The sequence below is a fragment of the Ascaphus truei genome, chromosome 15, assembly GCF_040206685.1.
Source record: "Ascaphus truei isolate aAscTru1 chromosome 15, aAscTru1.hap1, whole genome shotgun sequence".
NCBI classification, from domain to species: Eukaryota; Metazoa; Chordata; class Amphibia; order Anura; family Ascaphidae; genus Ascaphus; species Ascaphus truei.
This window is the reverse complement of record NC_134497.1, coordinates 31992340-32018889: the sequence shown is the minus strand read 5'-3', so window position 1 is coordinate 32018889 and position 26550 is coordinate 31992340. Positions and strand designations below refer to the sequence as shown.

General features: G+C 52.6%; 1 protein-coding gene across 8 annotated transcripts in view; it reads left to right on the top strand.

The window, feature by feature from the left end:
* LOC142466770 (uncharacterized) overlaps positions 1–26550 on the top strand; it is a 616011-nt gene that overhangs the window by 272717 nt on the left and 316744 nt on the right. For 2 of the 8 annotated variants that reach the window (XM_075572166.1, XM_075572165.1), the window contains exon 1: positions 11303–11411. The exons of 2 other annotated variants lie outside the window; for them this stretch is intronic. The gene's annotated coding sequence lies outside the window, so the exon portion shown is untranslated. Of the gene's footprint in view, positions 1–11302; positions 11412–26550 lie in introns of those variants that run through there. 4 more of the 8 variants (XM_075572167.1, XM_075572164.1, XM_075572156.1 and 1 more) reach the window with 3 other exon arrangements.

Genomic DNA, 26550 nt, shown 5'->3' with positions numbered 1-26550 from the left:
CCACACCTCTTTACTCAAACCTTTCATCCAGGATTCTCAGTTCCCTGCTTTGGTGTCTCCTCCTGAGCCTCTCTTGGTTGAAGGCTAGCAAGAATTCGAAGTCCAGACCGTCCTGGACTCCAGGATAACCAGAGGAAAGCTCCAATACTTGGTTCATTGGAGGGGCTTCGGTCCTGACGAGCGCTCTTGGATTCCCTGGGACCAACTTCATGCTCCAAGGCTCGTTTGGACCTTTAACCAGAAGTTCCCCTCCAAGCCATCCCTGGGTCGCAGGGAGGTCGCCCCTGAAGGGGGGGTATTATAAGGATTGGGCTTCGGTCCCACCCCCATGATGCATCCCATGACAAGATGGGTGACCCGCCTCACACTGACGTTGCGCACAGGCGCCGTCCAGCCAGGTGTGAGGACAACGCATGGATCGGGCTTAGGCTCTGCCCTCGGGTAACACACCTCACATGCAAGTGCTGCGCTACCCCTATCTGGATAGGGTTTAGGCTCCGCACCCGCGATGCCACGGAGAAGCTCCCTCGCACTCAAGCACCTACGTGCTGGTGCCGCATTACCAGGGATACGCATAGGGTTAATACCATTACCTATTACCCCACACCTGCGGTACACTCCGCCCCTGCCTACCAATGCACTAAATGGGTTTGATTACTCACTGCTCTCAGCCTAATGCATCCCTGCCATTGGCTGTCACTCCAGTAAATGCTCAGCCATCCCTGCTCCAAGTTGACTGAGCATAACCATTGCTTTTTGTGACAAAGTGCTTGCCTCAAGCATCCTGCTGATTTCCTTGCCTTGCGCATTATGCCTGTTACCTTCTCATTGAACCTGACCTCTGATTTTACCTGGACCTCTGCCTTCTCTGAACCTTGACCTCGGCTTGCTTCTGGACTCCCACCTTCTATACTCCAACGACCATCCGACTACTCCAATCCCAGACCATGGCGAGTACCACGACCATTCTGACCTCTCCTACCCAGACTCGGCTACCACTTTTCAATCCGAACGCGGTTTCGCGGGTGTAGGTCGGTGTATTCTAACATCTCCACCTCAGCCTCGCGGCCCCGTACTGTTTGTGGTGAGCACCTGTTACACAGGTGTAACAGCAGTTACTTCATCTCGCACAGACACTTGAGGCAAGGGTCGCTCTCCGTGGCATCCTGGAGGCGGATGTAGATGTTCTTGAAGGAGGATCAGCCTCAGCACTGTCTGTCGCCTTGGACTTCTGAACAGACACCCCTTCGGTCTCCTCTTTGCGTGGGTCTTTACTTCTGAGTGTGGAAGTACAACTGAACCTCGTTTCCTTATGTGACTCTTCAACTCCATGAAGCAGGGGGGTGTTGCGGCCCGAGGAGCACCTCGCATCATAAGGGTGATGGGGTGTAATGGCAGAGATCCTTTCATGAGCTGTTTGAATCTGTACTCATTCAGCACTGCGGCGGGGATGATCTTCTTAGAGTAGTCCCCATGAGGATTGTTAGGACCAATATGTCAGGCCAGAATCTGCACTCATGTTAAGCTTCCATTTTGTCTCGTCATAACTAGTTAAGATTCTGTAGTCAGCCTTTTGCTGAAATATAATTCCTAAATGCACTCAGTTTCTGACAAATTGCATTTCCTTTCTTCCTGCTCAGGCTATTGCTAAGATACTTTTTGTATGAACAGTCTCATGCTGTTTTAGTTAGAATACAATAGAATGGTTCTCTGCAAGAAGCAAAATAGTGTAATATAGTTGCTAAAGATTCAAGGTCTCTTTTGATAACAGACAATGAATAAGCTATGTATTCAGACATTGCTTGTATTGGGAAAGACACGTCTCAAAAAATCATGCCACTAATATGTCCTGCCCCTAAATCATGCCTCTAATCAAAGCTACGCCCAAGACACGCCTATGTTACGGCTATGTTACGCCTCTAACCAATATCTTCTTTTTTCTGTATAAAAGTCATTACCCTATGAGTAATAAATTGAGACAAAGGATTTGAAACCTGGCTTGCGTTACGTTTCATTTCGTTCGTCTACCAGGCCTGAAAGTTCATCAAAGATCGAAGATAACAGTGGCAGGGCGTGAAAACTTCTCTGGGGAAGTCTGCTGCAAACGGTGCAGATTGTGTCCAGTCACAAGGCTTCAGTTTTCTTGGCAGAGGAAAGGCTCCTCTCAGTTCTGAAGCATAGGAGAGGAAATTAGGATTTCCTTCAGTTTTGGCGTCCAGAAGTGGGGAAATTCACAAAGGTGGTGAGTATATATGTAAATTTTTATATATGATGCTTCACCCCCTCTGGGAATTTAAAAAGACCTAAATTATGCTGGTTAGAGTCCAGATAATTTCTGAATTGTGACTGAAGAATTGGGAAAGAGGCCCTTTTAAACAAAATTTTTGGTTAGAATCCAGTTAATTTTGTGCACGACTGAACTGTTATCTCTGATCTAGCTGAACGACCATTGTATATTGTGTAAGTATAAATATTGCAATTATTTGTCATAATTTAGCTGTTTTTCTTTAAGCTACTAATGGGTGCTTACATGAGTAAGAATGACTCTGGAGGGAAGCCTAGGAATGTACAAGTTTTTAAATGCGAGTGTAAATCTGGTCAGACTCCTGAGGAATTTGTTGCTCAGACAGCTAGTGATTATTATTGTGACCCGTTTGTTGAATATACAGAAGGTTGTTCTCGGCATGAAAATAAGGCAATGTATTTACAAGGCAGAGGGCAGAATAGACGGAGATCTTATGCTGGTCCCAGAAATCAATCAGGAAGAATAGCTCAGAATAATGGTGTCTGTTTTAATTGTGGTGGTTTTGGTCATTGGCAGAGAGTGTGCCACTATCAGTCAGAAGCAGGGAAGTGCTGCTTTGCCGTGGGGGCACAGAGTGAAAGTCTCTGTATAAAAAAAAAAAAAAAAACACCGCTACCTTATGTAAAAGAGTTTGTTTGTAACCCTGATGAATTTTTTCCTGAATGATTTCTTGTGTGAAAGACACTGTGGGTCATGCTGATTATCATGTGTGTACAAAAAATATGAATATTAGTTGCTCATGATGAAATCTAAATTTGAAAAGGTTTTAAAAAAGGTGTACACCGAATATAGGAGAGAAATACCTCACAACAGAAGGGGAGTATATTCAGCTCTGTCCCTGGTTATAGTTTGAAAGGTTTATTCGTCCTGGCCAGGCGGATACTTTTTAAACCGGATATTTCTTTTTGTTTGTGGTATTTCTATCTTAATAAAAGGAGGGGCACAGCCTCTCCCTTACAGTTTAAAGAATGTGAAGCATTCACATTAAAATTAACTAGCTCTGTGCTTAAGCAGTTTATTTATGAGAACAAGGTAATGTAGAACTGTCTTCTTTTCCGTAAAGCAGTAAGATAACACATTTCAATTTTATTTCTACAGGATTAAGATATGTCTGGGGATGTTTTTGTTTAAAATGCTGGTAAGAGCTCACAAGCACTGTTTGAATTAATATATTGTATTATATATGTATATAACGCCATTAATGTACGTAGCGCTTCAAAAGGAGGGTGTCCGTGGTGGCAGATGCTGCGGGGAGGTTGAGTGGTGTGAGCGGAGTGTGGTGATATCTGTCTTTAGCAGCATGGAGGTCATCGGTTATTTTAGCGAGAATTGTCTCCGTTAAATAAGCAGTGTAGAAGCCATACAAGACAGGTAGGATCAAGCTTGCTGTTTTTTTAGTCATGGTATAACTGTTGCATGTTTGAAGATATTTTGTTTAGTTTAAGAGAGGGCATAGTTAAAATGGGATAGCAATTGTATTTATGGACGTTTGCAGGAATATGAGATTTCTTTCAGAAGGCATTCAAGGGAATAAGTGCTCTTGTTGGCATAGATTTGGTGTTTATAAGTAATTTGAAATATTCCCGTTATTTAATTTTTGAAAGACCATACAAAATGCAGTTAATATGAATTAGACAGCGAAACCCGTTATCTGCTATCTGTACTTTGAGGTTTCTGGCTGTTTTCCCAGAAAGAAAGAAAGAAAAAAAAAGCGCTTTGAAAATTATTATTTTTTTCTTTTTAAAGTCAGAGTGTCTTTAAAAGTTAATGCTGGCCGTGTGCTCAACACTTTACAAAGAGTTCAAAATTATTTGTCTATTTTAAAAGGAAATCTTTTGTTCAGGATTTCAGGATTTTTCCTATATTGTAAATGTCACAGTTGTTAAAAGACCTACTGCAGGCTTTTTCTTCTTTTAACACAAGCAGTAAATATTTTTATAGTCACTACACATACAAATCTATTTACCAGTTTAATTTTGCTATACACTGGCGACACACTTTATTCGAGCTCGGCTAGTCCCACGAATTCGGGTATACCCGGGTGTATTGAGGTTTGTGACTGTTTTCTGCCCGAGTGCATTGAGTTATTTTCCAGGCAGGGATTGAAGCATTTTATTCCCGCTGGCTGCAATACTGCACAGTATATATATATATACTGCATTACAATTCATGAATTTATGCCATCTGGTAGACATGCGAAGCATTGCAGCCTATTAAATCCTAATCATTATCATTTAACAGATCAGCCGCCCATCAGCCAGGCATGAACCCAGGCTGGGAAGGCAAATGCAACGGGGCTTGTCAGAGGTGAGGAGCGGCGCATTCCAGGTATCTGCCAGGTACATACTGGGTATTTGCTCGAATAAAGTGTGTCGCAGCAGTATATCAAGCAACCTGTTTTCATAACTATTTTTGTATTTTTGTTCACATATATAGATAATATATGAACAAAAGAGTTGAGATACATAGGTTATTGAAGGACTCTCTGAAATCCCTATAGAGAATCCAGAACTTGATATGTTGTAAATAATACACAATGCACAGCAGGTTCAGAATTTATTATAGCAATGTTAACTCCAAGGGCTCTTGCAGTAATAAAAGTTGCTGCCATACTAACAGGGCTGACAGGCCCCTGGTAAAAAAATAATAATACCTTTGCAGATGTCACAGCAAAGCAGGTAGCAAGCCGTCCCTATGTTGAGGGATATATCATATCTGCCAAATTTATAATTTTGTAACCATTTATTCGTTTTTGGGTATGTCCTGGACATAGAGTTAAAGGATAGGGGAGTGCAGCTGCATGGGTGAGCAGGGTATATATTATATACAAGGCATTTCACATTTTTAGCAGAATAGTTACAGTGGAGTGTTTGAGGTGAAAGCCAGGAGTGACTGTGGGTGTGGGACAATAGCCATGAGTGCAGGCTGTTGGGATGCTTGATTTGTGGGGAGAGTTTTAAGGTTAGTTAGTATTAAATGACTAAAAGGTTGACACCATTTGCATCAGAGAAAATGGCAGATGGCAGTTAGGTATGAATGAGAGTAAGTGTGTATTGGGAGAAGAGAGATTGATTTGTAGTTTGAGACAGTGTTTTTGTCCCCATTTTTGAAGATTGGGACAACTCTGGCAGTTTTCCAGGTCTTAGGGATATGGCCTGCAGACAGGATAGAGTTGATTATGGAAGCAATTGGTTTGGCAAAGGCTGAGGTACCAAGTTTTAGGAACTTGGATTGTAGCAAAGTCAAGTCCACATTGGTTGCTTGGTTTAAAATTTGAGGAGCATTAGTGGGGAATATCTCTGTTTAATATGCGGATGCTAATAATAGTAGTAACCATATTAATACAAGAATTTATTTCTAGGTATAAATTCTCTCCCTATGAGACACTTATGGGATGAGTTATGACCAGTAGTTCAAAGTAACGAATTAAGGACCATGTTATTGGTAATAAAACAATTAATAAGTATTGCATGCAACTAATATATATTTTGAGTCTCTCTAGGCTCAGGTTAAAGCTGAAAGTGCACCTACGCGAGACGGGTTAATGGTCAAGCATTTTCTACGCAAGCACGCTCTTCATCCCAGATGAAAAGGCCATTTAAATACTACTCATCACCAGCATTGCAGTAAAAATTTCTTATCATCATGGATACACATCACGCACGTCAAAATAGTGCCAGCCTAGGCACAAACAGCTAATAAAGACAAAGACATAGCACCTGCAAATAAGTGTTTTGATGGACACAATACTCTCTGACCACTAATCATCAAGGGAGAAAGGTCATAGGCAAAAATGTCCAGGCCTCAACACACAAACTTTGACCTTTTTATTTTTACAGGTTTTTATTATTTTTCAGTTACAATGTATGCTCCATTATGTTTGTGTAAGTGGCGTCCCATAAGGATGACAAAATAGTATAAGGTATTATTTGTTTAACTTTGTTTATTTTGTTTGGATTTATAGGTTAATAGAATCTCCCTGCAGAATGATATCCCGGTGGGAGAATGCTTTATCAGTCAAACACACGGTTATGTTAATTGCTCACAGGTAGAGTTAGAAACAAAAGAGAGACACCCAATACACAAGTGCTAAAAAGTAGTCTATGGGAAGAATAAGTTTCAGGGAATTTATTCCCAAATGTAGGAGTTGGGTTACTGTATGACAGGTTTACAAGGATATCCTAAATCCTACAATCACAGACATTTACTCACTTAACCAAGAATAGGTTTAGTTTAAATTAATGGCTCCGCAGAATAAAATAGCTCTAGACTATATTTTAGCCTCAAAAGGAGGGGCATGTATGCGCCCAAGTTAAAGCGCAATGTTGTGTATTTATCCAGGATTCAGGGACCATGGGGACTTGGTGGTTGGATTGATTTGCTTTGAGCGAAGCTAGCGAATGTTTTTGTATGTGTGTGTTTGTCCTACTCATTGCTCTCTATGTATTAAGTACAGCAAAACACTGATCCAGAAGTGCGTTGCAACCCCCACCGACGCTATGCCTCTCTGCGGTGATAATGTCGCCAGTCCCCCAGAAGAAGAGACCTAAGAAGAAATCAACTGGGCTGATATAATGGCCGGAAAAGAAAGGAATGAAGTTATGCACAACTTGGACATCTTGGTCCATCAGGACTAGGAAACGGTTAACTGTTCTGTTCTTTAAATAGACTGTCTCTTAAGGATATGGGGGGACTGAGAAGACTGGATATGAGGAAGGTGGGAGGTCACAAAGGGCCGTGAGTCAACCACAAGGAAAGGGTCACAAGTCAGCCATTTTGACCATAGCAGCCATCTTGGTCCGTTTTATCATTCTGAGTAAATGCAGTATGAAAGATGAGTGCAAGAAGAATGTTTGTGCAGTCGCTCTTAGCAGAAATTAGACCCCACCAATTCTCACAAATAGCTGACCCTTAAATTATGTGACATATTGAGATGTAAGCCATTTTCTAATTTATAGAAATATTTAATGATATGTATATATATATTGGTTGTGTGGCATGTGGGCCACTAAGATTGTACCCTGCAATCACACTGCCCCTTGTTATCTGGGTTTCATCCTTCCCACTTTCTATGTATCTGACACGTTACCCCAAGGGAAGCTGAGAAATCGAAAAGATCTTACCAGGACCATTAGTCCAACCCGCATTGCAGCTGGGGTTTTTATACCTAGTTTAGGTGTTCTGGATCTCTATTCTAAATTAAGTGATCTTATGGTAAATATTGATGATGCTATTATCCGTCTGACTAATGAACAAGAGCAGATCCGAACAGTATTATTACAGAATAGAATGGCTCTTGATTATCTGCTAGCCTCACAAGGAGGTGTTTGTAAACTTGTAGGACAGAAGTGCTGTGCCTATATTGAAGATGAGTCTGGCGCTATTCATAAAGATATGGATAAGCTACAGGAAATTCAGGCTAGGATGCGTAAAGAATCCTCAGGCCTTAGCTTAAATTGGATGTCAGGACTCACTAGTTGGATCGGAGAATTGGGTATGAAAATTCTCTATGGTTTTATTGTAGTGATTAGCATAATCGCAGCAATTTTTGTTATTTTTCACTGTGCTAAGTGTGCAATGCTTTCATTTGTCTCAAGGAAACCTTCAGTTTCATCTGACGCCATGTATGCAACTAATAATTCATATGTGGCCATGAACAGAGTCTATGATACTATTGGTCCCCATAAGGCCATATTCATAGAGAAGAGTACCAAGTAAGGGTATTTGTTCTTTTAGAGAACAAAAAGGAGGGAATTGTTAGGACCAATATGTCAGGCCAGAATCTGCACTCATGTTAAGCTTCCATTTTGTCTGGTCATAACTAGTTAAGATTTTGTAGTCAGCCTTTTGCTGAAATATAATTCCTAAATGCACTCAGTTTCTGCCAAATTGCATTTCCTTTCTTCCTGCTCAGGATATTGCTAAGATACTTTTTGTATGAACAGCCTCATGCTGTTTTAGTTAGAATACAATAGAATGGTTCTCTGCAAGAAGCAAAATAGTGTAATATAGTTGCTAAAAATTCAAGGTCTCTTTTGATAACAGACAATGAATAAGCTATGTATTCAGACATTGCTTGTATTGGGAAAGACACGTCTCAAAAAATCATGCCACTAATATGTCCTGCCCCTAAATCATGCCTCTAATCAAAGCTACGCCCAAGACATGCCTATGTTACGTCTATGTTAGGCCTCTAACCAATATCTTATTTTTTCTGTATAAAAGTCATTACCCTATGAGTAATAAATTGAGACAAAGGATTTGAAACCTGGCTTGCGTTACGTTTCATTTCGTTCGTCTACCAGGCCTGAAAGTTCATCAAAGATCGAAGATAACAGTGGCAGGGCGTGAAAACTTCTCTGGGGGAGTCTGCTGCAAACGGTGCAGATTGTGTCCAGTCACAAGGCTTCAGTTTTCTTGGCAGAGGAAAGGCTCCTCTCAGTTCTGAAGCATAGGCGAGGAAATTAGGATTTCCTTCAAGGATAGTTGCAGGTGTCGGGCAAAAGTGGACAGTTCTTCTCCTTCCTTCTGGCCTAGGGCACGGAACTGAGCCAATAGTTCGTCTTCATCGTCCTCATGAGAGTAGGCTTCAGTGAGGAGTTCAACCAACTCCTTGGCGGTGATTTCTCACTCAGTTTCGCGGTGCATCCGCACAAGTTGGGTGGCTGAAGGCCGTTAAAAGACAGATAACTTTTTATTCAGTGGCTTAGCAGGTTTGCTGAGCCTATATTGTCTGAGCAGTATACTATCTATCATGACACATATTAGTGTGACATTTATTCACACAGTGGAGACTTTAAAGGTTAATTGATCTAAACCATGGAAATTACTACATATCCTTGCTATAATCTCATTTGAGGATAAGCTTAATGGTATTCTGTGGATGGATCAATAATTTGAATGTTAAACACGCAAGGGTTTGATTTAGCAATTGTACACATCTACAGGGTATAAGTTTATATACATCTTAATATATAAAATCGAATGGTTAGTGCCATCTGCGGTGAATCTGATTGGTCCTCAGCCTCTGGCCAATCAGATTGGTGGGTCTGACGTCACCCAACTGCCACTCTCTTCCCCCTCGGCCACACACACACACACACTCCCCCCCCCCATCACACTCACCTCCCTCCCCGGCGCTCACTTCACTCCCCGGCGCTCACTTCACTCCCTCCCTGGCGCTCACTTCACTCCCTCCCCGGCGGGGGGACAGGCAGTGGGCAGCCTCGCGGTGCCGAGTGCCTAAGATGGCGGCGCCCGGAAGGACCCCCTTCCTCCCTCGTGGCGCCGAGTTCCTAAGATGGCGGCGCCCGGAAGGACCCCCTTCCTCCTGCAGCTGCCTCGCGGCAGCGCCGGTGGGAAACGGAGAGGTGACGTGTGTCACTGTGTGTGGGACACTGTGTGTGTGTCACTGTGTGTGTCACTGTGTGTGTCACTGTGTGTGTGTGTATGTGTCAGACACTGTAGGGCGGGGACCGGAGCTGCGCATGGGGGGGGGGGGGAGGAGCGGAGAGAGAGGGGGGAGCGGAGAAACATACAGGGGGAGTGGAGAGGAGGGACCCGGAAATTTTAAGCAACCCCCCCTCCTGTCCACTGTCCCCCCCCCTCCTGTCCACTGTCCCCCCCCCTCCTGTCCACTGTCCCCCCCTCCTGTCCACTGCCCCCCCTCCTGTCCACTGTCCCCCCACCCCCTCCTGTCCACTGTCCCCCCACCCCCTCCTGTCCACTGTCCCCCCACCCCCTCCTGTCCACTCTCCCCCCTCCTGTCCACTCTCCCCCCCAACCCCTCTTGTCCACTGCCCCCCCCCCCTCCTGTCCACTGTCGCCCCCCCTCCTGTCCACTGTCGCCCCCCCCCTCCTGTCCACTGTCGCCCCCCCTCCTGTCCACTGTCGCCCCCCCTCCTGTCCACTGTCGCCCCCCCCCCCTCCTGTCCACTGTGTCCCCCCCCTCCCCCCTCCCCTCCTAGCGGGAAATTTAACTCACGGGCAACGCCGGGTCTCTCAGCTAGTTCTATATATTATAGGGTGTTTTTGTACAGTCAGGTATATTATCTTGCCATTAGAAACTATGGCTAATTAGTCTTGTATGGTTATTTTATTTGCTACTGTGTTATGCCCTAACTGTTTGTCTACATCCAGCTGGAAGGTGATCTCCACCCTATGAAGAGGTTAATTATCTTTTAACCCCTTCATGTGGGATGTGAGGTCACTGAGACCACTATTATCCCTGTATTGCCTGTCTGTATTAGGGATGTTGGATTACTTAAACATTATCATCCCTGTGTTTTTTGGTTGTATATTTACTTACCATGTACTTACCAATTTAACTTGATGGTATCAATTGTTCAATTGTTCTTTGCTTGCCGCATATATTTGCTTATATTGTAAGGTTTATGATGCAGAGTTTAAATGTATTTTTTAAATTGATTTTATTGTCTATTCACTACTATAAACATCTTTTGACCACACAATAAATATTCAGACCAGTTAATTGCCATGTTCATTTTTTGAGTGCCCCTATTATGAGTTTCTGCAGCACCCGTCTTTTGGTGGCTGCATTTTTCTCTTTTTTGTTTACATTATTCTTTGCTCATTGGGTGCAACACCACTGATATATATTTTCTAAATTATTTTTGGTTTAATGATTTGGTTAAATTATTTGTAATGGTAGTAGAGCTCTTCTCTAATTTTTCTTTTTCTCTGATAGATATTTATAAAAATGTGCAGTACTTTAGTTGTATTACAGCCTCAGGGATTATATCGTATCCAGGTTACCTTCTTCATATCAACATTGGCCAAAAGAGAGGAACTGAAGCAGCTTTACTGAGATATATTAAGGACCAGGAGGAGTATACACATCTACATGCAGCAGAAACTATCTTTCCTTAGGACAGTGCCTGGGAAATGTTATTTTGTTTCTAATCTACACAGTATGTGACACGTGATCCGTTTTGGAGTCTAAAAACTACAACTCCCATAATCCCCTTAGTGTGAGCATGCGCAGTAGGACACAGAGCTGTGACCCGGATGTAGTCAGTGTTTCCACTTCCGGGAAAGAGAAGATGAAGAAATAAAGTGGTGCAGGAAGCACACAGGAGCCTTTTCTGTAAGTAACTTACTTTGTATTCAAAGCATCAGAGCAGGTACATGCAAACACGTGGCGTTTCAGGACAGACACGTCCTCTCCTCAGACCATACACCTTACTGCAATAGTGACACTAACAAGTATATATACCCCTAGGGGTTACACAATCACCTCATACCCATCACCTGTGTTTACAGCCGGGCAGCCACTGCAGCCTCAGTACTTCTGTCAGGTGAAGTCTGATGTAATCGCAGCATCTTTTGACGTTGATGATATCACGTCGCCAAGCAACCTGGAAAACCTGTAACAAAATAGTCTCACAGGGCAGCTGAGCACATTTGCTGAACTAGATTGTAAGCTCCTCGGAGCAGAGACTCCTCTTCCTTAATGTTACTTTTATGTCTGAAGCACTATTCCAATGACCTGTTATTTATATTATTTGTTATTTATATGATTACCGCGTGTAATACTACTGTGAAGCCCTATGTACATTTATGGCGCTGTATAAATAAAGACATACAATACAACTATGGAGAAGTCAAATTGCATATGTAGCTCTTACCTTATACCCTTTCCAATTTGTCGCTTATGAGTGCTAAGAACATTATATTGTTTGTTCATTAATTGTTTATTCATTGTTTGTTTGGAGGAAATAGGGTTCCTCCTTGTTTCACGCTGCACCATCTAAATTTATTTTAGCTCATTATTTGAGTGCTGTCTATTTATTGTTTTGTTACAAACTATTAGGGATATATGTATGTATGTTTTTATTTATATAGCGTCATTAATGTACATAGCGCTTCACAGTAGTACTACACGTGACAATCATATAAATAACAAATAATACAAATAACAGATCATGGAAATAAGTGCTTCAGAGATAAAAGTAACATTAAGGAGTCCCTGCTCCGAAGAGCTTACAATCTAATTGGTAGGTAGGAAGAACATAAAGACAGTAGGAGGGCATTCTGGTAAGTGCGTCTGCATGGGGCCCAGCTTTATGAATCGTGTATAGTATTAGCCACAATGCTACTCATATGCTTCTTTAAGAAAGTGTGCCTTAAGGTGGATAGAGAGGGTGCTAGGCGGGTATTGAGGTGAAGGGCATTCCAGAGGTGCGGGGCAGCCAGTGAGAGAGGTTTAAGGCGGGAGAGGGCTTTAGATACAAAGGGGGTAGAAAGAAGACATTCTTGAGCAGAACGCAAGAGTCGGGATGGTGCATAGCGAGAAATTAGGGGTGAGATGTAAGGAGGAGCAGAAGAGTGTAAAGCAAGCATGTCAAACTCAAAGGCTAACACGGGCCAAATAAACAAGGTTTAAGTTTGTGGGCCGCAAAAAAACAAAAACTTCAATTTTCATAGAAACTTAGGTTTATTTCGAAAAGTACAGTATAAAAAAAAGAACGATAAAATTAATGTTTTTTTCCTGACACTTAGCATCTTCGATTCTCTCTCTCTCTCCCTCTCTCTGACTGACTGACTCCCTCCCTCTCTGATTGACTCCCTCCCTCTCTGATTGACTCCCTCCCTCTCTGATTGACTCCCTCCCTCTCTGATTGACTCCCTCCCTCCCTGATTGACTCCCTCCCTCCCTGATTGACTCCCTCCCTCCCTCTCTGACTCCCTCCCTCCCTCCCTCCCTCCCTCCCTCCCTCCCTCTCTCCCTCCCTCCCTCCCTCCCTCTCTCCCTCCTCCCCTCTCTCCCTCCCTCCCTCTCTCCCTCCCTCCCTCTCTCCCTCCCTCCCTCTCTCCCTCCCTCCCTCTCTCCCTTCTCTCCTCTCTCCCTCCCTCCCTCTCTCCCTCCCTCCCTCTCTCCCTCCCTCTCTCCCTCCCTCTCTCCCTCCCTCTCTGACTCCCTCCCTCCCTCTCTGACTCCCTCCCTCCCTCCCTCTCTGACTCCCTCCCTCCCTCCCTCTCTGACTCCCTCCCTCCCTCTCTGACTCCCTCCCTCTCTGACTCCCTCCCTCCCTCCCTCTCTGACTCCCTCCCTCCCTCCCTCTCTGACTCCCTCCCTCCCTCTCTGACTCCCTCCCTCCCTCCCTCCCTCTCTGACTCCCTCCCTCCTCCCTCCCTCTCTGACTCCCCTCCCTCCCTCTCTGACTCCCTCCCTCCCTCCCCTCCCTCCCTCTCTGACTCCCTCCCTCCCTCTCTGACTCCCTCCCTCCCTCCCTGACTCCCTCCCTCCCTCCCTCTCTGACTCCCTCCCTCCCTCCCTCCCTCTCTGACTCCCTCCCTCCCTCCCTCCCTCTCTGACCTCCCTCCCTCCCTCTCTGACTCCCTCCCTCCCTCCCTCTCTGACTCCCTCCCTCCCTCCCTCTCTGACTCCCTCCCTCCCTCCCTCCCTCTCTGACTCCCTCCCTCCCTCCCTCCCTCTCTGACTCCCTCCCTCCCTCCCTCCCTCCCTCTCTGACTCCCTCCCTCCCTCCCTCCCTCTCTGACTCCCTCCCTCCCTCCCTCTCTCTCTGACTCCCTCCCTCCCTCCCTCCCTCTCTGACTCCCTCCCTCCCTCCCTCCCTCTCTGACTCCCTCCCTCCCTCCCTCTCTGACTCCCTCCCTCCCTCCCTCTCTGACTCCCTCCCTCCCCTCCCTCTCTGACTCCCTCCCTCCCTCCCTCCCCTCTCTGACTCCCTCCCTCCCCTCCCCTCCCTCTCTGACTCCCCTCCCTCCCTCCCTCCCTCTCTGACTCCCTCCCTCCCTCCCTCCCTCTCTGACTCCCTCCCTCCCTCCCTCCCTCTCTGACTCCCTCCCTCCCTCCCTCCCTCTCTGACTCCCTCCCTCCCTCCCTCCCTCTCTGACTCCCTCCCTCCCTCCCTCCCTCTCTGACTCCCTCCCTCCCCTCCCTCTCTGACTCCCTCCCTCCCTCCCTCCCTCTCTGACTCCCCTCCCTCTCTGACTCCCTCCCTCCCTCCCTCCCTCTCTGACTCCCTCCCTCCCTCCCTCCCTGACTCCCTCCCTCCCTCCCTGACTCCTCCCTCCCTCCCTCCCTGACTCCCTCCCTCCCTCCCTCCCTGACTCCCTCCCTCCCTCCCTCCCTCCCTCCCTGACTCCCTCCCTCCCTCCCTGACTCCCTCCCTCCCTCCCTCCCTGACTCCCTCCCTCCCTCCCTCCCTGACTCCCTCCCTCCCTCTCTGACTCCCTCCCTCCCTCCCTCTCTGACTCCCTCCCTCCCTCCCTCTCTGACTCCCTCCCTCTCTGACTCCCTCCCTCCCTCCCTCCCTCTCTGACTCCCTCCCTCCCTCTCTGACTCCCTCCCTCTCTGACTCCCTCCCTCCCTCCCTCTCTGACTCCCTCCCTCCCTCCCTCTCTGACTCCCTCCCTCTCTGACTCCCTCCCTCCCTCCCTCCTCCCTCCCTCCCTCCCTGACTCCCTCCCTCCTCCCTGACTCCCTCCCTCCCTCTCTGACTCCCCTCCCTCCCTCCCTCTCTCCCTCCCTCCCTCCCTCTCTGACTCCCTCCCTCTCTGACTCCCTCCCTCCCTCTCTCCCTCCCTCCCTCCCTCTCTGACTCCCTCCCTCTCTCCCTCCCTCCCTCCCTCTCTGACTCCCTCCCTCTCTCCCTCCCTCCCTCTCTGACTCCCTCCCTCTCTCCCTCCCTCCCTCTCTGACTCCTCCCTCTCTCCCTCCCTCCCTCTCTGACTCCTCCCTCCCTCCCTCTCTGACTCCCTCCCTCTCTGACTCCCTCCCTCCCTCCCTCTCTGACTCCCTCCCTCCCTCCCTCTCTGACTCCCTCCCTCCCTCCCTCTCTGACTCCCTCCCTCCCTCCCTCTCTGACTCCCTCCTCCCTCCCTCCCTCTCTGACTCCCTCCCTCTCTGACTCCCTCCCTCCCTCCCTCCCTCTCTGACTCCTCCCTCCCTCCCTCCCTCCCTCCCTCTCTGACTCCCTCCCTCCCTCTCTGACTCCCTCCCTCCCTCCCTCCCTCTCTGACTCCCTCCCTCCCTCCCTCCCTCTCTGACTCCCTCCCTCCCTCTCTGACTCCCTCCCTCCCTCCCTCTCTGACTCCCTCCCTCCCTCCCTCTCTGACTCCCTCCCTCCCTCCCTCCCTCTCTGACTCCCTCCCTCCCTCCCTCCCTCTCTGACTCCCTCCCTCCTCCCTCCCTCTCTGACTCCCTCCCTCCCTCCCTCTCTGACTCCCTCCCTCCCTCTCTGACTCCCTCCCTCCCTCCCTCTCTGACTCCCTCCTCCCTCCCTCCCTCTCTGACTCCCTCCCTCCCTCCCTCCCTCTCTGACTCCCTCCCTCCCTCCCCTCTCTGACTCCCTCCCTCCCTCCCTCTCTGACTCCCTCCCTCCCTCCCTCTCTGACTCCCTCCCTCCCTCCCTCCCTCTCTGACTCCCACCCTCCCTCCCTCTCTGACTCCCACCCTCCCTCCCTCTCTGACTCCCACCCTCCCTCCCTCTCTGACTCCACCCTCCCTCCCTCTCTCCCTCTCTGACTCCCTCTCTGACTCCCTCCCTCCCTCCCTCTCTGACTCCCTCCCTCCCTCCCTCTCTGACTCCCTCCCTCTCTGACTCCCTCCCTCCCTCCCTCTCTGACTCCCTCCCTCCCTCCCTCTCTGACTCCCTCCCTCCCTCCCTCTCTGACTCCCTCCTCCCTCTCTGACTCCCTCCCTCCCTCCCTCCCTCTCTGACTCCCTCCCTCCCTCCCTCCCTCTCTGACTCCCTCCCTCCCTCCCTCTCTGACTCCCTCCCTCCCTCCCTCTCTGACTCCCTCCCTCCCTCCCTCTTGCTCCCTCCCTCTCCCTCCCTCTCTGACTCCCTCCCTCCCTCTCTCCCTCCCCTCCCTCCTCCCTCCCTCCCTCCCTCCCTCCCTGACTCCCTCCCTCCCTCCCTCCCTCCCTCCCTCCCTCCCTCCCTGACTCCCTCCCTCCCTCTCTGACTCCCTCCCTCCCTCTCTGACTCCCTCCCTCCCTCTCTGACTCCCTCCCTCCCTCTCTGACTCCCTCCCTCCCTCCCTCCCTCTCTGACTCCCTCCCTCCCCTCCCTCCCTCTCTGACTCCCTCCCTCCCTCCCTCTCTGACTCCCTCCCTCCCTCCCTCTCTGACTCCCTCCCTCCCCTCCCTCTCTGACTCCCTCCCTCCCTCCCTCTCTGACTCCCTCCCTCCCTCCCTCTCTGACTCCCTCCCTCCCTCCTCTCTGACTCCCTCCCTCCCTCCCTCTCTGACTCCCTCCCTCCCCCCTCCCCTCCCTCCCTCCCTCTCTGACTCCCTCCCTCCCTCCCTCTCTGACTCCCTCCCTCCCTCCCTCTCTGACTCCCTCCCTCCCTCCCTCCCCTCCCTCTCTGACTCCCTCCCTCCCTCTCTGACTCCCTCCCTCCCTCCCTCCCTCTCTGACTCCCTCCCTCCCTCCCTCTCTGACTCCCTCCCTCCCTCCCTCTCTGACTCCCTCCCTCCCTCCCTCTCTGACTCCCTCCCTCCCTCCCTCTCTGACTCCCTCCCTCCCTCTCTGACTCCCTCCCTCCCTCCCTCCCTCTCTGACTCCCTCCCTCCCTCCCTCCCTCCCTCCCTCTCTGACTCCCTCCCTCCCTCCCTCCCTCTCTGACTCCCTCCCTCCTCCCTCCCTCCTCTGACTCCCTCCCTCCCTCCCTCCCTCTCTCCTCCTCCCTCCTCTGACCCTCCCTCCTCTGACTCCCTCCCCTCCCTCTCTGACTCCCTCCCTCCTCCCTCTCTGACTCCCCTCCCTCCCTCTCTGACTCTGGCCCCTCCCTCCCTCTCTCTGACTCCTCCTCCGCTCCTCTGACTCCCTCCTGCCCTCTCTGATTGACTCCCTCCCTCTCTGATTGACTCCCTCCCTCTCTGATTGACTCCCTCTCTCTCTGATTGACTCCCCTCCCTCCCTCTCTCTCTGATTGACTCCCTCTCTGATTGACTCCCTCCCTCTCTGATTGACTCCCTCCCTCCATCTCTCTCTGATTGACTCCCTCCCTCCATCTCTCTCTGATTGACTCCCTCCCTCCATCTCTCTCTGATTGACTCCCTCCCTCCCTGATTGACTCCCTCCCTCCCTGATTGACTCCCTCCCTCTCTGATTGACTCCCTCCTCTCTGATTGACTCCCTCCCTCTCTGATTGACTCCCTCCCTCTCTGATTGACTCCCTCCCTCCCTCTCTGATTGACTCCCTCCCTCCCTCTCTCATTGACTCCCTCCCTCCCCTCTCTGATTGACTCCCTCCCTCCCTCTCTGATGACTCCCTCCCTCCCTCTCTGATTGACTCCCTCCCTCCCTCTCTCTCTGATTGACCTCCCTCTCTGATTGACTCCCTCCCTCTCTGATTGACTCCCTCCCTCCCTCTCTGATTGACTCCCTCCATCTCTCTCTGATTGACTCCCTCCCTCCATCTCTCTCTGATTGACTCCCTCCCTCCATCTCTCTCTGATTGACTCCCTCCCTCCATCTCTCTCTGATTGACTCCCTCCCTCCACCTCTCTCTGACTCCCTCCCTCCCTGATTGACTCCCTCCCTCTCTGATTGACTCCCTCCCTCTCTGATTGACTCCCTCCCTCTTTGATTGACTCCCTCCCTCTCTGATTGACTCCCTCCCTCTCTGATTGACTCCCTCCCTCCCTCTCTGATTGACTCCCTCCCTCCCTCCCTGATTGACTCCCTCCCTCCCCTCTCTGATTGACTCCCTCCCTCCCTCTCTGATTGACTCCCTCCCTCCCTCTCTGATTGACTCCCTCCCTCCCTCTCTGATTGACTCCCTCCCTCCCTCCCTGATTGACTCCCTCCCTCCTGATTGACTCCCTCCCTCCCTCCCTGATTGACTCCCTCCCTCCCTCCCTGATTGACTCCCTCCCTCCCTCCCTCCCTGATTGACTCCCTCCCTCCCTCCCTGATTGACTCCCCTCCCTCCCTCCCTGATTGACTCCCTCCCTGATTGACTCCCTCCCTGATTGACTCCCTCCCTGATTGACTCCCTCCCTCCCTCTCTGATTGACTCCCTCCCTCCTCTCTGATTGACTCCTCCCTCCCTCTCTGATTGACTCCCTCCCTCTCTGATTGACTCCCTCCCTCCCTCTCTGATTGACTCCCTCCCCTCCTCCCTCTCTGATTGACTCCCTCCCTCCTCCCTCTCTGATTGACTCCCTCCCTCCCTCCCTCCCTCTCTGATTGACTCCCTCCCTCCCTCCCTCCCTCTCTGATTGACTCCCTCCCTCCCTCCCTCTCTGATTGACTCCCTCCCTCTCTGATTGACTCCCTCCCCTCCCTCCCTCCCTCTCTGATTGACTCCCTCCCTCCCTCTCTGATTGACTCCCTCCCTCCCTCTCTGATTGACTCCCTCCCTCCCTCTCTGATTGACTCCCTCCCTCCCTCCCTCTCTGATTGACTCCCTCCCTCCCTCCCTCTCTGATTGACTCCCTCCCTCCCTGATTGACTCCCTCCCTCCCTGATTGACTCCCTCCCTCCCTCCCTCCCTCCCTCCCTGATTGACTCCCTCCCTCCCTCCTCCCTCCCTCCCTCCCTGATTGACTCCCTCCCTCCCTGATTGACTCCCTCCCTCCCTGATTGACTCCCTCCCTCCCTGATTGACTCCCTCCCTCCCTCTCTGATTGACTCCCTCCCTCTCTGATTGACTCCCTCCCTCTCTGATTGACTCCCTCCCTCTCTGATTGACTCCCTCCCTCTCTGATTGACTCCCTCCCTCTCTGATTGACTCCCTCCCTCCCTCCCTCTCTGATTGACTCCCTCCCTCCCTCTCTGATTGACTCCCTCCCTCCCTCTCTGATTGACTCCCTCCCTCCCTCCCTCTCTGATTGACTCCCTCCCTCCCTCCCCTCTCTGATTGACTCCCTCCCTCCCTCCCTCTCTGATTGACTCCCTCCCTCCCTCCCTCTCTGATTGACTCCCTCCCTCCCTCCCTCTCTGATTGACTCCCTCCCTCCCTCCCTCTCTGATTGACTCCCTCCCTCCCTCCCTCTCTGATTGACTCCCTCCCTCCCTCCCTCTCTGATTGACTCCCTCCCTCCCTCCTGATTGACTCCCTCCCCTCCCTCCCTGATTGACTCCCTCCCTCCCCTCCCTGATTGACTCCCTCCCTCTCTGATTGACTCCCTCCCTCTCTGATTGACTCCCTCCCTCCCTCTCTGATTGACTCCCTCCCTCCCTCCCTCTCTGATTGACTCCCTCCCTCCCTCCCTCTCTGATTGACTCCCTCCCTCCCTCCCTCCCTCTCTGATTGACTCCCTCCCTCCCTCCCTCCCTCTCTGATTCACTCCCTCCCTCCCTCCCTCCCTCTCTGATTGACTCCCTCCCTCCCTCCCTCTCTGATTGACTCCCTCCCTCCCTCCTCCCTCTCTGATTGACTCCCTCCCTCCCTCCCTCTCTGATTGACTCCCTCCCTCCCTCCCTCTCTGATTGACTCCCTCCCTCCCTCCCTCCCTCTCTGATTGACTCCCTCCCTCCCTCCCTCTCTGATTGACTCCCTCCCTCTCTGATTGACTCCCTCCCTCCCTCTCTGATTGACTCCCTCCCTCCCTCTCTGATTGACTCCCTCCCTCCCTCTCTGATTGACTCCCTCCCTCCCTCTCTGATTGACTCCCTCCCTCCCTCTCTGATTGACTCCCTCCCTCTCTGATTGACTCCCTCCCTCCCTCCCTGATTGACTCCCTCCCTCCCTCTCTGATTGACTCCCTCCCTCCCTCCCTCTCTGATTGACTCCCTCCCTCCCTCCCTCTCTGATTGACTCCCTCCCTCCCTCCCTCTCTGATTGACTCCCTCCCTCCCTCCCTGTCTGATTGACTCCCTCCCTCCCTCCCTGTCTGATTGACTCCCTCCCTCCCTCCCTGTCTGATTGACTCCCTCCCTCCCTGATTGACTCCCTCCCTCCCTCTCTGATTGACTCCCTCCCTCCCCTCTCTGATTGACTCCCTCCCTCCCTCTCTGATTGACTCCCTCCCTCCCTCCCTCCCTCTCTGATTGACTCCCTCCCTCCCTCTCTGATTGACTCCCTCCCTCCCTCCCTCTCTGATTGACTCCCTCCCTCCCTCTCTGATTGACTCCCTCCCTCCCTCCCTCTCTGATTGACTCCCTCCCTCCCTCTCTGATTGACTCCCTCCCTCCTCCCTCTCTGATTGACTCCCTCCCTCTCTGATTGACTCCCTCCCTCCCTCCCTCTCTGATTGACTCCCTCCCTCCCTCCCTCTCTGATTGACTCCCTCCCTCCCTCTCTGATTGACTCCCTCCCTCCCTCTCTGATTGACTCCCTCCCTCCCTCTCTGATTGACTCCCTCCCTCCCTCTCTGATTGACTCCCTCCCTCCCTCCCTCTCTGATTGACTCCCTCCCTCCCTCCCTCTCTGATTGACTCCCTCCCTCCCTCCCTCTCTGATTGACTCCCTCCCTCCCTCCCTCTCTGATTGACTCCCTCCCTCCCTCCTCCCTCTCTGATTGACTCCCTCCCTCCCTCCCTCCCTCTCTGATTGACTCCCTCCCTCCCTCTCTGATTGACTCCCTCCCTCCCTCTCTGATTGACTCCCTCCCTCCCTCTCTGATTGACTCCCTCCCTCCCTCCCTCTCTGATTGACTCCCTCCCTCCCTCCCTCTCTGATTGACTCCCTCCCTCCCCTCTCTGATTGACTCCCTCCTCCCTCCCTCTCTGATTGACTCCCTCCCTCCCTCCCTCTCTGATTGACTCCCTCCCTCCCTCCCTCTCTGATTGACTCCCTCCCTCCCTCCCTCTCTGATTGACTCCCTCCCTCCCTCTCTGACTCCCTCCCTCCCTCTCTGACTCCCTCCCTCCCTCTCTGATTGACTCCCTCCCTCCCTCTCTGATTGACTCCCTCCCTCCCTCTCTGATTGACTCCCTCCCTCCCTCCCTCTCTGATTGACTCCCTCCCTCCCTCCCTCTCTGATTGACTCCCTCCCTCCCTCCCTCTCTGATTGACTCCCTCCCTCCCTCCCCTCTCTGATTGACTCCCTCCCTCCCTCCCTCTCTGATTGACTCCCTCCCTCCCTCCCTCTCTGATTGACTCCCTCCCTCCCTCCCTCTCTGATTGACTCCCTCCCTCCCTCTCTGACTCCCTCCCCTCCCTCCCTCCCTCCCTCTCTGATTGACTCCCTCCCTCCCTCTCTGATTGACTCCCTCCCTCCCTCTCTGATTGACTCCCTCCCTCCCTCTCTGATTGACTCCCTCCCTCCCTCTCTGATTGACTCCCTCCCTCCCTCTCTGATTGACTCCCTCCCTCCCTCCCTCTCTGATTGACTCCCTCCCTCCCTCCCTCCCTCTCTGATTGACTCCCTCCCTCCCTCTCTGATTGACTCCCTCCCTCCCTCTCTGATTGACTCCCTCCCTCCCTCTCTGATTGACTCCCTCCCTCCCTCTCTGATTGACTCCTCCCTCCCTCCTCTCTGATTGACTCCCCCTCCCCCTCCCTCTCTGATTGACTCCCTCCCTCCCTCCCACTCTGATTGACTCCCTCCCTCCCTCCCTCTCTGATTGACTCCCTCCCTCCCTCCCTCTCTGATTGACTCCCTCCCTCCCTCCCTCCCTCTCTGATTGACTCCCTCCCTCCCTCCCTCCCTCTCTGATTGACTCCCTCCCTCCCTCCCTCCCTCTCTGATTGACTCCCTCCCTCCCTCCCTCCCTCTCTGATTGACTCCCTCCCTCCCTCTCTGATTGACTCCCTCCCTCCCTCCCTCTCTGATTGACTCCCTCCCTCCCTCCCTCCTCTCTGATTGACTCCCTCCCTCCCTCCCTCTCTGATTGACTCCCTCCCTCCCTCCCTCCCTCTCTGATTGACTCCCTCCCTCCCTCCCTCTCTGATTGACTCCCTCCCTCCCTCCCTCCCTCTCTGATTGACTCCCTCCCTCCCTCCCTCTCTGATTGACTCCCTCCCTCCCTCCCTCTCTGATTGACTCCCTCCCTCCCTCCCTCCCTCTCTGATTGACTCCCTCCCTCCCTCCCTCTCTGATTGACTCCCTCCCTCTCTGATTGACTCCCTCCCTCCCTCTCTGATTGACTCCCTCCCTCCCTCTCTGATTGACTCCCTCCCTCCCTCTCTGATTGACTCCCTCCCTCCCTCTCTGATTGACTCCCCCTCGCCTCCCTCTCTGATTGACTCCCTCCCTCTCTGATTGACTCCCTCCCTCCCTCCCTGATGACTCCCTCCCTCCCTCTCTGATTGACTCCCTCCCTCCCTCCCTCTCTGATTGACTCCCTCCCTCCCTCCCTCTCTGATTGACTCCCTCCCTCCCTCCCTCTCTGATTGACTCCCTCCCTCCCTCCCTGTCTGATTGACTCCCTCCCTCCCTCCCTGTCTGATTGACTCCCTCCCTCCCTCCCTGTCTGATTGACTCCCTCCCTCCCTGATTGACTCCCTCCCTCCCTCTCTGATTGACTCCCTCCCTCCCTCTCTGATTGACTCCCTCCCTCCCTCTCTGATTGACTCCCTCCCTCCCTCCCTCCCTCTGATTGACTCCCTCCCCTCCCTCTCTGATTGACTCCCTCCCTCCCTCCCCCTCTCTGATTGACTCCCTCCCTCCCTCTCTGATTGACTCCCTCCCTCCCTCCCTCTCTGATTGACTCCCTCCCTCCCTCCCTCTCTGATTGACTCCCTCCCTCCCTCTCTGATTGACTCCCTCCCCTCTCTGATTGACTCCCTCCCTCCCTCCCTCTCTGATTGACTCCCCTCCCTCCCTCCCTCTCTGATTGACTCCCTCCCTCCCTCTCTGATTGACTCCCTCCCTCCCTCTCTGATTGACTCCCTCCCCTCCCTCTCTGATTGACTCCCTCCCTCCCTCTCTGATTGACTCCCTCCCCTCCCTCTCTGATTGACTCCCTCCCTCCCTCCCTCTCTGATTGACTCCCTCCCTCCCTCCCTCTCTGATTGACTCCTCCCTCCCTCCCTCTCTGATTGACTCCCTCCCTCCCTCCCTCTCTGATTGACTCCCTCCCTCCCTCCCTCCCTCTCTGATTGACTCCCTCCCTCCCTCCCTCCCTCTCTGATTGACTCCCTCCCTCCCTCTCTGATTGACTCCCTCCCTCCCTCTCTGATTGACTCCCTCCCTCCCTCTCTGATTGACTCCCTCCCTCCCTCCCTCTCTGATTGACTCCCTCCCTCCCTCCCTCTCTGATTGACTCCCTCCCTCCCTCCCTCTCTGATTGACTCCCTCCCTCCCTCCCTCTCTGATTGACTCCCTCCCTCCCTCCCTCTCTGATTGACTCCCTCCCTCCCTCCCTCTCTGATTGACTCCCTCCCTCCCTCCCTCTCTGATTGACTCCCTCCCTCCCTCTCTGACTCCCTCCCTCCCTCTCTGACTCCCTCCTCCCTCTCTGATTGACTCCCTCCCTCCCTCTCTGATTGACTCCCTCCCTCCCTCTCTGATTGACTCCTCCCTCCTCCCTCTCTGATTGACTTCCCTCCCTCCCTCCCTCTCTGATTGACTCCCTCCCTCCCTCCCTCTCTGATTGACTCCCTCCCTCCCTCCCTCTCTGATTGACTCCCTCCCTCCCTCCCTCTCTGATTGACTCCCTCCCTCCCTCCCTCTCTGATTGACTCCCTCCCTCCCTCCCTCTCTGATTGACTCCCTCCCTCCCTCTCTGACTCCCTCCCTCCCTCCCTCCCTCCCTCTCTGATGACTCCCTCCCTCCCCTCCCTCTCCTGATTGACTCCCTCCCTCCCTCTCTGATTGACTCCCTCCCTCCCTCTCTGATTGACTCCCTCCCTCCCTCTCTGATTGACTCCCTCCCTCCCTCTCTGATTGACTCCCTCTCCCTCCCTCTCTGATTGACTCCCTCCCTCCCTCCCTCCCTCTCTGATTGACTCCCTCCCTCCCTCTCTGATTGACTCCCTCCCTCCCTCTCTGATTGACTCCCTCCCTCCCTCTCTGATTGACTCCCTCCCTCCCTCCCTCTCTGATTGACTCCCTCCCTCCCTCCCTCTCTGATTGACTCCCTCCCTCCCTCTCTGATTGACTCCCTCCCTCCTCCCACTCTGATTGACTCCCTCCCTTCCCTCCCTCTCTGATTGACTCCCTCCCTCCCTCCCTCTCTGATTGACTCCCCCTCCCTCCCTCCCTCTCTGATTGACTCCCTCCCTCCCTCCCTCCTCTCTGATTGACTCCCTCCCTCCCTCCCTCCTCTCTGATTGACTTCCCTCCCTCCCTCCCTCCCTCTCTGATTGACTCGCCTCCCTCCCTCTCTGATTGACTCCTCCCTCCCTCCCTCTCTCTGATTGACTCCCTCCCTCCCTCCTCCCTCTCTGATTGACTCCCTCCCTCCCTCCCTCCCTCTCTGATTGACTCCTCCCTCCCTCCCTCCCTCCTCTGATTGACTCCCTCCCTCCCTCCCTCCCTCTCTGATTGACTCCCTCCCTCCCTCCCTCCCTCTCTGATTGACTCCCTCCCTCCTCCCTCTCTGATTGACTCCTCCCTCCCTCCCTCTCTGATTGACTCCCTCCCTCCCTCCCTCTCTGATTGACTCCTCCCTCCCTCCCTCTCTGATTGACTCCCTCCCTCCCTCCCTCTCTGATTGACTCCCTCCCTCCCTCCCTCTCTGATTGACTCCCCTCCCTCCCTCTCTGATTGACTCCCTCCCTCCCTCCCTCTCTGATTGACTCCCTCCCTCCCTCCCTCTCTAGATTGACTCCCTCCCTCCTCATTGACTCCCTCCCTCCCTCCCTCATTGACTCCCTCCCTCCCTCCCCTCATTGACTCCCTCCCTCTCTGAATTGACTCCCTCCCTCCCTCTCTGATTGACTCCCTCCTTCCCTCCCTCCCTCTCTGATTGACTCCCTCCCTCCCTCCCTCTCTGATTGACTCCCCTCCCTCCCCTCATTGACTCCCTCCCCTCCCTCATTGACTCCTCTCCTCATTGACTCCCTCCTCCCTCCCTCATTGACTCCTCTCCCTACCTCCCTCCCTCATTGACTCCCTCCCTCCCTCTCTGATTGACTCCCTCCCTCTCTGATTGACTCCCTCCCTCCTCCCTCCCTCTCTGATTGATCCCTCCCTCCTCCCTCCCTCTCTGATTGACTCCCTCCCTCCCTCCCTCCCTCTCTGATTGACTCCCTCCCTCCCTCCCTCCCTCTTGATTGACTCCCTCCCTCCCTCCCTCTCTGATTGACTCCCTCCCTCCCATCTCTGATTGACTCCCTCCCCTCCCCTCCTCTCTGATTGACTCCCTACCTCCCCTCCCTCTCTGATTGACTCCCTCCCTCCCTCTCTGATTGACTCCCTCCCTCCCTCCCTCCCTCTCTGATTGACTCCCTCCCTCCCTCCCTCTCTGATTGACTCCCTCCCTCCCTCCCTCTCTGATTGACTCCCTCCCTCCCTCTCTGATTGACTCCCTCCCTCCCTCACCTCTCTGATTGTCTGATTGCTCACTCCCTCCTCCCTCTCTGATTGACTCACTCCCTCCCTCCCTCTCTGATTGACTCCCTCCCTCCCTCCCTCCCTCTCTGATTGACTCACTCCCTCCCTCCCTCCCTCTCTGATTGACTCACTCCCTCCCTCCCTCCCTCTCTGATTGACTCCCTCCCTCCCTCCCTCCTCTCTGATTGACTCCCTCCCTCCCTCTTGACTCCCTCCCTCCCTCCCTCCCTCTCTGACTCCCTCCCTCTCTGACTCACTCCCTCTCTGACTCCCTCCTCTCTGACTCCCTCCCTCTCTGACTCCCTCCCTCCCTCTCTGATTGACTCCTCCCTCCCTCCCTCCCTCTCTGATTGACTCCCTCCCTCCCTCCCTCTCTGACTCCCTCCTCTCTGACTCCCTCCCTCTCTGACTCCCTCCCTCTCTGACTCCCCTCCCTCTCTGACTCCCTCCCCTCTCTGACTCCCTCCCTCCCTCTCTGATTGACTCCCTCCCTCCCCTCCCTCTCTGATTGACTCCCTCCCTCCCTCCCTCTCTGATTGACTCCCTCCCTCCCTCCCTCCCTCTCTGATTGACTCCCTCCCTCCCTCCTCTCTGATTGACTCCCTCCCTCCCTCCCTCTCTGATTGACTCCCTCCCTCCCTCCCTCTCTGATTGGACTCCCTCCCTCCCTGATTGACTCCCTCCCTCCCTCTCTGATTGACTCCCTCCCTCCCTCTCTCGATTGACTCCCTCCCCCTCCCTCCCTCTCTGATTGACTCCTCCCTCCCCTCCCTCTCTGATTGACTCCCTCCCTCCCTCTCTGATTGACTCCCTCCCTCCCTCCCTCTCTGATTGACTCCCTCCCCCCCTCTATCCCTCA